The sequence below is a fragment of the Capricornis sumatraensis genome, chromosome 23 (assembly GCF_032405125.1).
Source record: "Capricornis sumatraensis isolate serow.1 chromosome 23, serow.2, whole genome shotgun sequence".
Lineage (NCBI taxonomy): Eukaryota > Metazoa > Chordata > Mammalia > Artiodactyla > Bovidae > Capricornis > Capricornis sumatraensis.
Genome location: NC_091091.1, coordinates 8,312,941 through 8,325,738, shown reverse-complemented (window position 1 = coordinate 8,325,738; position 12,798 = coordinate 8,312,941). Strand labels below are relative to the sequence as shown.

Genomic DNA, 12,798 nt, shown 5'->3' with positions numbered 1-12,798 from the left:
GCCTGTGTTTTAGGAGTTTATGTCTTTGAGCTGAATAAAGAGTGTCTGTGTAGAAGATGGAGTGGAATGAAAGGGAAAAAGAAATAGGATTTTTTTAATATATATAGTTGTAAAGTGAGGTTTTGCTGGCTTTATTAACATCAGGAATTTGGCGAAGTCTTCCTTTTTTGTCCTCTTCCTGGTCTCACCAGAAACGTTTCCCACCCCACCGCCCCCGCCCCCCACCCTGGGAAATCTTTCCTTACCCTTAGGGCTGGATTAGATGCTCCTTATAGATGCTTTCTCCAGACCTTGTGAACCTGCCGGGTGACCCTAGCACTCAGCACACCGTATCGATACTGCTTTGTTCATTGTTCCCTTTTCCACTGAACCATTGTAAGCTTCCAGAAGATAGATGATGTGTGTATATTGTTTGCTACCAGTTAGAATTTCCTAAATATTTTTCTGTGGAACAACTAACTTACCGTATTCAAGCTCATATGACTTTAGTATTTATTACTTTAGCACTTCCCTTTTTTCCCTTTTATGTTTCAGTGCTTTGTAATGATTCAGCTGTGTCTTGAGACTCCTTACGTCTCATAAATAGCTTCCAAGAATTAGATCAACTAGAATGCTTAAGATTTCCAGAAATGTGTCAGTTATTATTGGACAATTTATCTTTGAAAAATTCTACTTTGTATAGAGGTCATGCAGTCCAAATTTATAATTTGGAAAATGTAATTTGATTGTATAGTACAAGAGTACTATATTGATGTGAATGGTTTTGGTCATTTTGGTTAAAACTGTAACGTATGAATTCATAATGCTTTTGAAGGAATTTGGGGAAATGAACTCTGTAGCTGTCATTGTATAGCTGAATAATTATTTATAAAGTCACTTAATCACTCTACCTTTTTTTGTGTGTGGTTTTTCCTACTGACACAATGGAATCATTATAAATAGTTTTATTTAAGTGTCATTTCAAAAATTAGAATTATTTATGTGAAAACCCTAAAAACTATACAGTTCTGTTGAAGTGGCTTAAAGATTTTGGAGCTTAGTCTCTTTTCTATTCTATGCAGTGACTATGCCAGAATTAGCAGTCCCACGGACAGAGGAGCCTGGAGGGCTACAGTCCCCGGGATCACAAAGAGTTGGACACGACTGAGCGACTTCACTTTCACTTTCAAGGCATGTCGGGCTCCTTCTGGGGCTCTAGAGATCAGACTCAGTGTGGCTTAAGCAAAAATGTAATTTGATTGACCATTTACTCAGAAAGGGGGGGAAGAGAGTGAGGAATGGGAAGGGATGGGACCCTGGGATTGAATTCCTCAGCATGGTGATTCTCCAAGGAAGAGACTCCGCTGGATCAGCCTCAATAACACATCCTTAGAAGCCTCAGCCATGGTCAGGCTGAGTTAAGAAGTAACTCTGCTACATGTAGCTGCACCAGTCTCCACCTTCTCAGCAAATATATATCCTTCAGTGGTGTAAGCAAATGACACCCTCTGCTGGGTCCACCGCTATTTGCTGAAAGAGTCAACACAACTGTGCTGACCAAAGGCAAATCATTAGGTCTAGTTTTCTTTCTGAATATCACCTTTGTGTCTTCACAATTGGTGCTGTTGTGTGAATATGATGCTTGATGTAAGAAAAGTGGATATATTTGATATGTTTAAGCGGAGAATCCTGTTTTCTAGATTTTTTTTTTTCCTCCAGCAGAAACCGGTGACCCTGTTCTAAATAGAAGATACTGTTTCTTTCATCTGTAAAAACAGAACAAAACTTTGTTTCTATTTTGTATCCTAGTACAGCCAGCCTCTGTCTTTCAGGTCAATTAAAACTCATTTTTCTAACTGTTGTTGAATGGTCAGTTTTCATTGCAACACTGTGTGTCTTCCACACAAGTGAAATCACAAGAAGGAAAATGGCATTCTCATAGTTTGCCAAAAGTAGACACTTTGGAAAATGTAAAACAGCTGAGCTCACTTGACATTTCTTGATGTTGTCTACTTCATCTGCCAGCAGAGGAGATGGCTAGAGAGCTCCCTTTCCTGATGATTCCTTTTTCCCCAGACTTCTGCCAAACAGAGAATTACATATAATTTACTAAAGGAGAGATAGTCCAGAAAGCAACATTTCTATTTCAAAGCCTACTAGTGCCTAGAAAATAAATGTGAAGTAGTATTACAGCTGGTTCTTTTAACCACCTGGGTCATATACTTCCTTAATGGGGCCAAGACAGAAGCCTTGGTTTTCATATTTATGTGAGAGCTTGAAAGGGATCATAATTCATGGCTGTTGAGTCTAACCTTAAGGTGGCAGTAAACTAAGGTGACGTAGAGGTATGCAACAGAGATGGAAACTTCTAAAGCACATCTCAGGGAGTTTCTCAGGGAGATACAGCAGGGGGTTAATAGACATCTAACCTCAATGCTGCTTTTTTTCCCCTCGAGAAATAAGATTAATTAAGGGTACATCAAATATATACCTTCTGGCATATAGACACATCTGCAGAAAAAGAAACAGTATGCTAGAAGAACTGGCTAGGAAAAAGGAAACCCTTCCTTTGGGAGACAAAATTTTAGTAACGTTTCTGAGTTGAAGTTGTGTAATTCAACTTGCGAAGAAAAGTTATTAGTGTGACTTTGTAAAGATGTTTGTTTGAATTTCAGCAAATATGGAAACATACGTTTTCAACATGTTGGTGCAGTGTTTAGGGATGCACCCCAGTCAACCGACGAGAGGGCTTACAGATGTAATATCCATTTCCTTAATGAGATTTGAGACAAAATCTGTTATTACGCACAGATGTGCAGTGACATTTACCAAACGGATATTTTTGAATTGAGCGCACTGTTCAAAGTGTGCAAACCTGCAGGAAATGGTGTCACCATAACAGAAGCTGCCAGCAAAACCATCTCAGGAACTTGCCAGAGATTGAAGTTTATGATTGAAATCCAAAATGTGTCATGTTTGGGGCCTCACTCATGTTCTGGGGACTGTATGTATTGCAGAGCCTATTGAAAATAAATCTCATTGAGGTGGAATGGCCACCCTACCTCTGTTTACTTTTCTAAAGGATTGTATGCCATCTGTTGGATTGTTTTTAATTCTAGAATTTTTCCAAGATTTGGATTCAGCTAAATTATATGAGGCCCATTTATAATAGAATTAAGGGCCATCCAGAGAAATGAAGAGTAGGGAGATACTTATGCCTAAAAGTTCCCGACAGGAACATGTATGAGTTACTCAGTCAGCAAACATGTGTTGGTCCTTTTCTATGTACCAGTAACTGGAGACACCCTGCTCTGGGGACTAAAAAGATGAACAAGACACACTTTTTACCCTCAAAAAGCTCTATGTTGTTGAAAGCCAGCATCTCATCTTATCCTGTTAACACACTCTGAGTCTTTATCATAATTTCCTGCTTGACCTTTAAGCTTTCCTAAACCTGTATGCAATTCACCAAGTGATGTTTCTGTTTATTATTCTGAGGCAGTAAACCAACTTCATGACTGCTCTAAATTTGTTTTTTTTAAAAAAACTCAGAATTCATTGTCTGTAGCCTACAAGCTGATGTTTGTTTTCTGCATGTTTAAAAGATGGTAACATCATTAAAGGGCATCCTTGCGTGAAGAACGTGCTAGGCAACAGTTACCACACTAAGTATCTATCATGAGTTATTTCATCGATACCTGAGAAGAATTTCATGAGGCATCCATTATTATCTCAGTTTTCTAAATAGACTGATGAAAGCTCAAATTACTTGCCCAAGGCCACACAGTCCCTGTGTAGAAGATACACAGGCCAGATTACGGACTCACATGTTGTAGAATGCTGTTTCCTGCCTCTAGTTTTCTATTCCTGAGATTTTCAATTTGTGCAGAAAGGATTGCCTGAAACAACATTTCCTTCATTAACATCAACAAAGGACATCACTTTTTTCTAGATATTTGACTGTCTGGCATAAGACCTATCACTAAACCATCATCCTTGTGTACAATGCCCCTTACAGAAGTATGTTACTTCAAAGTAACTATAATTATGTATTCATTCATTCATTCATTCAAGTTTTTTCAAGCTTTTTGACCAACCCAGGGGCTTCCCTGGTGGCTCAGAGGTTAAAGCGTCTGCTTCCATTGCGGGAGACCCGGGTTCGATCCCTGGGTTGGGAATATCCCCTGAAGAAGGAAATGGCAATCCATTCCAGTATTCTTGCCTGGAGAATCCCATGGACGGAGAAGCCTAGTAGGTTACAGTCCACGGGGTCGCAAAGAGTCGGACACGACTGAGTGACTTCACCTTACCTTACCAGTAGTTCTGACTCTCTACTCTCTGCATTGATCTGTTATCTACTATAAAATCGTGCAGTTCAATTACTCCTTTGAGGTGATCCAGTTCAGTTTCCCACCTGATAGAGAATTATTCCTCCTCTATTTTTCAGGTGGTCTACTGGAGCATTTCCTGTGATGAGAAATATCTTAGGAGAAGTTAGCCATTGCTGTGTTCTCTTTGTCTTTACATTGAGTCTGATCATCAGCCCTGTCAGTTCTAATTACTGGCTTAGTTCTATTCTTGACAAGTCAAAAGGAACTGCCTCTTAATTCACCAGAAGCATTATGGAGTAGATTGATTCAAATTTTGCTTGAGATAAAATAATTAAGGCTATTATCACAAGATGGGATAATAAACAAGTGAATGTATAAACAAAGAGGAAACTAAAGAAAGTTAACTTTGGGCAGCAAGAAGGTACTTGAGAACAAGGTCTGTATCTGTATCTTTGTATCACCAGTGCCCAGTACAGTTCTTGGCAAGTAGTAAGGTCTCAGTCAATGTCTGAAGAATGTTTGTTATAAGTATCTCCCAACTTTTGGTTTCAGGCTGGCTCTTAAGGCCACTATAAACAGCTTTATTGAATATAAACAGCTTTATTGAATTTGCTTAAAGGCTAATAAACCCATCAAATCTTTTAGGACAGTTGCTGGGTTTTCCCTTTCTCTTATCCAGATTGAGTTCCTCAGTTTCTTCATTTTTATTTGTAGATAGTTTCTCCCTGGTGATCTAGTAACGTATTTACCCTAAAACATTTATTGAATTCTGTGAGGTGTCACACTACTCATGGTGGACCATGTATCGTACTGATACATCATTCAGGTCCATGAATAACTATGATGCAAGTCGCGGTGATAAAAACCACACAGCAGACACAATCAGAAGTTTGTAGAAAAATAGAGAAATTCTAGCTGGGGTGAACTGGAAAGTCTTCATGGAGAAAGTGGTCTTTAAACTGACTCTTGAAAGACTACTAGAATTGTCATGATTAGAGAAAAATAATTAGAGCAAAGACTAGAAGGCAGAGCATGGAAGGGTAGATTTGGAAACTTGACGGAATTATTGGGCAACATAAAAGGTCTGTATCAAGAATTGTGAGCGATGAAGCTTGAATGGTACTTTGTGGATAAAATGCAAAAATGAATAGGTTTTGGTTTATTTATTGGCAGTAGGGAGCCATTGACAATGTTGTGGGCAGAATAACAGGATTAGAATAGTATTTTATGAAGGTCAGTCTTGCAAGACTGTCTTGGAGTAGCTTATTGCTTTAACAGTCCTTCTTTGTAGTAGTTCACGAAGTGATAATGTGATTTTTATTGTTCTTCGTTAGACAGAACTCAGTACTTTTGTCTTCAAGACTATTATTCTCTGGAGGTCTTTTGGCTCCTCCTTTCTCTCTTGTTCCCTAATTTGTATCTGAGTTACAGAGAAATTCTCTTATTTCCTAAAGGCTTATTCCCCCTTTCTTCCTTCTCTTTGTGCTAATATGCTTGACACTGTGCTTCATATCAGGGTTGTTTCAGATGACCTGAGGTTGATTGGTTTGCTTGTTTATTCATTTTTATACCCCTCCCTCCACCCACCAGCCCCCGCCCCAACTATAAGCTTTATACAGAGCTAAGTGTCTACAGGTTTCTAAATAATTGCACTTTGGTTTCATAGACGTTTACAACAGTTCACTGGTTTTCTAAACAAGAACTTCCAGGAGAAAGACAGGGACTCCTAAGGAATCACCTGCTTCCACAGCCAGGTTTTGTATCCTCAGACCTTGTTACTAATTAGCACTTAGTTTTTAATGTTTGTGGGCTTTGGCCAACAAGAAGGGACATGTGGTTAGAGTTCTGCATTAATTGAATTTGCTCTGGCACACTTGGCCTCACGTATATTTGTCTCTGCTGTCCTTGATGGCTGCTGTCAGCTGGACTCAGGATGGTTCACACGGTTTTAATTTCAAAGATGACTTTTTGACACCACTGGGACTCACTGTGCCTAAAAAATTGGAGCTTATAGAATGAAGCACAGTACTTCTTGAGCTTTTTCACAGAAGGCCACCTAAAGACAGAAGGTAGCTCTAGTAATTCTGGAGGTGAGGGAAGGGGTTGTGCTAGGCATGACATGGTGTTGAGAGCCAGCGGAAGTACAGTAGATGTCAGTCACAGGGAGCCTGACTCAGATGCAAACTACTTTCGAGGAAGGCTCCTTTATATTAAAACCTTGGGCAAAATATGCAGCCCATTTCAGTTTTAATTTTAAGAAATCTTCCCCACCTCCATTATTGAAGTCAAATTTATGTTTCTCTTTGGTCCTGATATTTAGCGATGAGGACTGAGCAACTCACACACACACACAGGGTGATAAAGTGGGTCAGAAGAATAGGATGAGGAAAGCAGGTATTCTTAGTCCAGTTTCAGAAATATGTGATAGTGAAAAGAAAGCAGGCTTTGGAGTCAGAAGGAAACTGACTCTTATTATATGTGTGACCTGGGCAGTAACTTAGCTTCTCTGAGACGCAGTTTCCATAGTGATAGAAAAGGGACAAGAATACTTCGTAGGATTAATACAGGGTAGATATAAGACATGAAGTTCTAATATCATGTAATAAATGCTGAATTATGTTACCAAAATAGTGCTCCTTAATATTTTTATATTGTTCTAAAATCATCATCCATTTGGTCATTTAAGTAGCCTTAACTTTTGTGGGGTTTTTTATTTTGTTTGTTTTTTATAATTTTTTATTTTTTAGCCTTAACATTTGAAAGTGAATATACTTTTTAAAATTATTACGTTAGTTAATGTTATAGTATTTTCAAAAAGTTTAGCATTTGGCCTTACCAGTTGCATTGTTCAAGGTATAGAAGAAAGTGAAAGTGAAGTTGCTCAGTTGTGTCTGACTCTGCGACCCCATGGACTGTAGCATACCAGGCTCCTCTCTCCATGGGATTCTCCAGGCAAGAATACTGGAGTGGGTTGCCATTTCCTTCTCCAGGGGATCTTCCTGAACCAGGGATCAAACCCGGGTCTCCCGCACTGCAGGCGGATGCTTTAACCTCTGAGCCACCAGGGAAGCAATGTTGAGCAGAATTTAGAGGGGAAAAAAGAAACAAATCTATTTCATTTCTTTTGCTTTCATTAAAGGACAGCTCACTGTACCACATCCTTTCAAATATATCAAAATCATGACAACACTGATAAGTGATTTTTCTATTATTAAGTTTATAGTAATGATTATCCTTATCTCCAATGTCCAATTTTATAATCCACCATCTTTACAGAATATGTATCATTAAAGAGATAACTTTTCAAGGCAAGAATGTTTAGAATATAACTCCCATACTAACAATGAGGCAGTCTGCACAGTGGAGGTATCAGCACTTTCCAGATGCATTGTAAACAGCAAATGGCCTGTTCTGATTATGAAGCATTTGTCTTAGAACATTCCAGCAGTTGGAATTGGCTTTAGGCAAACATATGCCTTAATAATGTTGGGAAACAGTTGTGGGCTTCATGGACCCCCTCAAGGTCTCTTCTAAGCTGATTCTGTAGCACCAAGTATCTGAGTGATTCAAGCTTCAAGAAAATGGGAGTAGGGTAGGGTGTAAAACTAAAGCTTCTGGGGTTTCTGGAGCACACAGTAAAGTACCTTATGGTATGAGCTGGTGCTCTTTCCATGTTGAAGGTGAAATAGAGCTCCGGGAGTTGGTGATGGACAGGGAGGCCTGGTGTGCTGTGATTCATGAGGTCACAAAGAGTCGGACACGACCGAGTGACTGAACTGAACTGAACTGAAGGACATCTTTCTTGTTCTTCCACCCACATTAAACCCTCCAGAGATTCTAGCTCATTCAAAGTTTAGATCAGCAGAAACATAGATGAGATCCACCTATTATCTGAGAATGTTCTCTGGAGAACAGTAAGACTTGGGGAAGAACAGATTACTCTGAAACCCTTGTCAGCAAACTCAACTTGTGTTTTGCTGCCAAGAAATGTCACTTTGAAAAGCTCAAGTTGAAAAACCGGTTCTTTTCTGATGGAGATTATCACGGTCTACAATAATTTGTCCAGTGAAGTACAGAAATAGATTTTATTTGGACAAAATGTTTGACATACACACAAAATTCAATTTAGAAATACTTGATGAGCACTACTTTGTGCTACTTCTTCAGCGATCAATGCAAAGAAATAGAGGAAAATAACAGAATGGGGAAGACTAGAGATCTCTTGAAGAAAATTAGAGATACCAAGGGAACATTTCATGCAAAGATGGGCTTGATAAAGGACAGAAATGGTATGGACCTAACAGAAGCAGAAGATATTAAGAAGAGGTGACAAGAATACACAGAAGAACTGCACAAAAAGATCTTCACGACCCAGATGATCATGATGATGTGATCACTCATCTCAAGCCAGACATCCTGGAATGTGAAGTCAAGTGGGCCTTAGGAAGCATCACTACGAACAAAGCTAGTGGAGGTGATGGAATTCCAGTTGAGCTGTTTCAAATCCTGAAAGATGATGCTGTGAAAGTGCTGCACTCAATATGCCAGCAAAGTTGGAAAACTCAGCAGTGGCCACAGGACTGGAAAAGGTCAGTTTTCATTCCAATCCCAAAAAAGGCAATGCCAAAGAATGCTCAAACTACCGCACAATTGCACTCATCTCACATGCTACCAAAGTAATGCTCAAAATTCTCCAAGCCAGGCTTCAGCAATACTTGACCCATGAACTTCCTGATGTTCAAGCTGGTTTTAGAAAAGGCAGAGGAACCAGAGATCAAATTGCCAACATCTGCTGGATCATGGAAAAAGCAAGAGAGTTCCAGAAAAGCATCTATTTCTGCTTTATTGACTATGCCAAAGCCTTTGACTGTGTGGATCACAATAAACCGTGGAAAATTCTGAAAGAGATGGGAATACCAGACCACCTGACCTGCCTCTTGAGAAATCTGTATGCAGGTCAGGAGGCAACAGTTAGAACTGGACATGGAACAACAGACTGGTTTCAAATAGGAAAAGGAGTACATCAAGGCTGTATATTGTTACCCTGCTTATTTAACTTCTATGCAGAGTACATCGTGAAAAACGCGGGGCTGGAAGAAGCACAAGCTGGAATCAAGATTGCCAGGAGAAATATCAATAACCTCAGATATGCAGATGACACCACCCTTATGGCAGAAAGTGAAGACGAGCTAAAAAGCCTCTTGATGAAAGTGAAAGTCGAGAGTGAAAAAGTTGACTTAAATCTCAACATTCAGAAAATCAAGATCATGGCTTCCAGTCCCATCACTTCATGGGAAATAGGGAAATCGTGGAAACAGTGTCAGACTTTATTTTGGGGGACTCCCAAATCACTGCAGATGGTGATTGCAGCCATGAAATTAAAAGACGCTTACTCCTTGGAAGAGAAGTTATGACCAACCTAGATAGTATATTCAAAGGCAGAGACATTACTTTGCCGACTAAGGTCCGTCTAGTCAAGGCTATGGTTTTTCCAGTAGTCATGTATGGATGTGAGAGTTGGACTGTGAAGAAGGCTGAGCGCGGAAGAATTGATGCTTTTGAACTGTGGTGTTGGAGAAGACTCTTGAGAGTCCCTTGGACTGCAAGGAGATCCAACCAGTCCATTCTGAAGGAGATCAACCCTGGGATTTCTTTGGAAGGAATGATGCTAAAGCTGAAACTCGAATACTTTGGCCACCTCATGCGAAGGGTTGACTCATTGGAAAAGACTCTGATGCTGGGAGGGATTGGGGGCAGGAGAAGAAGGGGACGACAGATGATGAGATGGCTGGATGGCGTTACTGACTCGATGGACGTGAGTCTGAGTGAACTCTGGGAGTTGGTGATGGACAGGGAGGCCTGGCGTGCTGCGATTCATGGGGTTGCAAAGAGTCGGACACGACTGAGCAACTGAACTGAACTTTGTGTTATCCTAGGCACAGAAGAAGCATGTAAAGAGAATACGAATATTGATATGCTGGGCTCAGTGTTCACCCCTTTATTGGCTGAGCTGAGGGAACTCTCTGGAGTCCTGGGGGGAGGACTGAAATAGTCTGGGAACTTAGGGAAGTGGCTGTTTACTAAATAAGTCTCGTTTGAGAAAGTGAAAGTGTTAGTCTCTTAGTCCTGTCTGACTCTTTGCGACTCCGTTGACTACAGCCTGCCAGGTTCCTCTCTTCATGGAATTCTCCAGGCCAGAATACTGGAGTTGTTAGCCATTCCCTTCTGTAGGGTATCTTTCCAACCCAGGGATCAAACTTGGGTCTCCAGTATTACAGGCAGATTCTTCACCATCTGTAACAATTTGTATGTCCCTGTGGATGTAGACCTGGGTTTCCCAGGTGGTACTAGTGGTAAAAAACCTGCCTGCCAGTGCAGGAGATGTAAGAGACAGGGGTTCAATCCTTGGGTCAGAAAGGATTCTCTGGAGGAGGGCATAGCAATGTGCTCCAGAATTCTTGCCTGGAGAATCAGAGGAGCCTTATAGAGTCGTACAGAATTGGACACAACTGAAGTGACTTAGCACGCATGGATTCAGACCAGCTAAGTATTACCTCTTCCCTCACCATGCTTCCTGTCTGCTTTTCTGGGATCATTCTTTGTCTAGGATACTTAGGGCAGGGACTCTTAATCTTAAGGATCCCATGGACTATTTGTCACTGATGAAGCATATGGACTCGTCTAAAAGTGATTATTAAAGCATAAAACACACAGGATTGCATAGAACCATTCACACTGAAATAGAGTGATAAAACATTTAATAATTAATTGTGGTAAAATAACATAAGATCTAGAGGTCTAGTTCGGTGAAGGCAATGGCACCCCACTCCAGTAGTCTTGCCTGGAAAATCCCACGGACAGAGGAGCCTTGTGGGCTGCATGGGGTCGCTAAGAGCTGGACATGACTGAGTGACTTCACTTTCACTTTTCACTTTTCATGCATTGGAGAAGGAAATGGCAACCCACTCCAGTGTTCTTGCCTGGAGAATCCCAGGGATGGGGGAGCCTCGTGGGCTGCCGTCTGTGGGGTCGCACAGAGTCAGACACAACTCAAGCGACTTAGCAGCAGAGGTCCAGTTAACTACCATAATCTCAAAATAATGATGAATGTAAATTATATTTAGGATATCCTCAACAAATGTAGGATGATATAAAAATAGCCATGTTTTCTACAGTAAAGTGATTTGTTGCCTCTATTTTTTTAAGATTATTTATTTCCTTTTCAGTTGTGCCGGGTCTTCCTTGCTGCACGCAGGCTTTCTCTAGTTGCAGTGAGCAGGGCTTCCTCTTCGTTGAGTGCAGAGGCTTCTCATTTTGGCGGCTTGTGTTGTTGGAGAGCACAGGCTCTAGGCACCTGGGCTTCAGTAATTGCAGTGGGCGGGCTCAATAGTTTCAGTGTGTGAGCTTAGTTGCCCATTGCACATGGCATCTCTTCAAATCAGGGATCAAACCCGTGTCTCCTGCATTGGCAGGTGGATTCCTATCCGCTGTACCACTAGGGAACTCATGTCACCTACGCTTAGGAGAGATATGCTGAATTTCAGTAACAGAGTAATAAAAATAAAGATGTTGTTTTCTCACTTCACATTCTCGAATCCCTTGCATTCCTTCCACAAACTCCTTCGGGCTCCATGGACCCCGGGTGTCTCCATTCAAACTTCTGTAACAATCACCTCAGACTGGTTGCCTTAAACAACAATGAATTTGCTCACAGTTTATGTCACAGAACTCACAGGAGGTGTGGAGTTCAAGATCAGGGAGCTAATACAGTGGGGTTCTTGGTGTGAGCTCTCTTCCCAGTTATGTCCTCAAGTGGCGTTATCCTGACGTGTGCATTGGGGGAGGGAGACTCTTTCTATAAGGGGCACTAAACGCATCATGAGGACCTCATCCTCAGTGCGTCTAGACCTGATAACTTCCTGTACTACTGTGATTTGTAATAAAAAATATATATTTGGTCTTCATCTCTTTTCTGGCATTGAGCTCCTAAAATCCTTGGAAATTCATTCTTGGAATTTCCTAAGCGAGGAAAGCAGCTAATCATTGACCAGATTTGGCAGGAATAATAGTTTGTTGGCCTCTGCACTAGACCACGAGTTTCTTGAGGGCAGGAATTGTCAGCCTATTTTCTGTCCCTCATATACAGCAATAGTTTCAACTAAATTGGTGTGAAATAAATATGGGCAGAATAAACCTTTGAGTCATGTGTTCTGTACCCACACATGCTTTCTGAGAATTCTTCCAAAATTTGAATTTGGCAACAGATACATTCCTTGATAGGAGAATTTGAGCCAAACCAGATTTGTGGTTTCATAGTCCAGCACAGTTTTATGTCTCATTCTTCTATAATTTTGGTGCCTCCTAAACAAAGGCTAATTTTACCTCTGTTGAAGGTATTCTTGGTATACTCATGCATGTAAGAGATCAGGGTAAAGGTAACTTGTATCTTTTCCATATAGTTCAATCTGGCCTCAACCTGAAGAAAAAA

The 12,798-nt window shown here is 40.7% G+C and overlaps 1 protein-coding gene across 2 annotated transcripts in view; it reads left to right on the top strand.

Annotated features, from left to right (window-relative positions):
- PRKG1 (protein kinase cGMP-dependent 1) overlaps positions 1–12,798 on the top strand; it is a 1,398,992-nt gene that overhangs the window by 870,075 nt on the left and 516,119 nt on the right. The window lies entirely within an intron of this gene.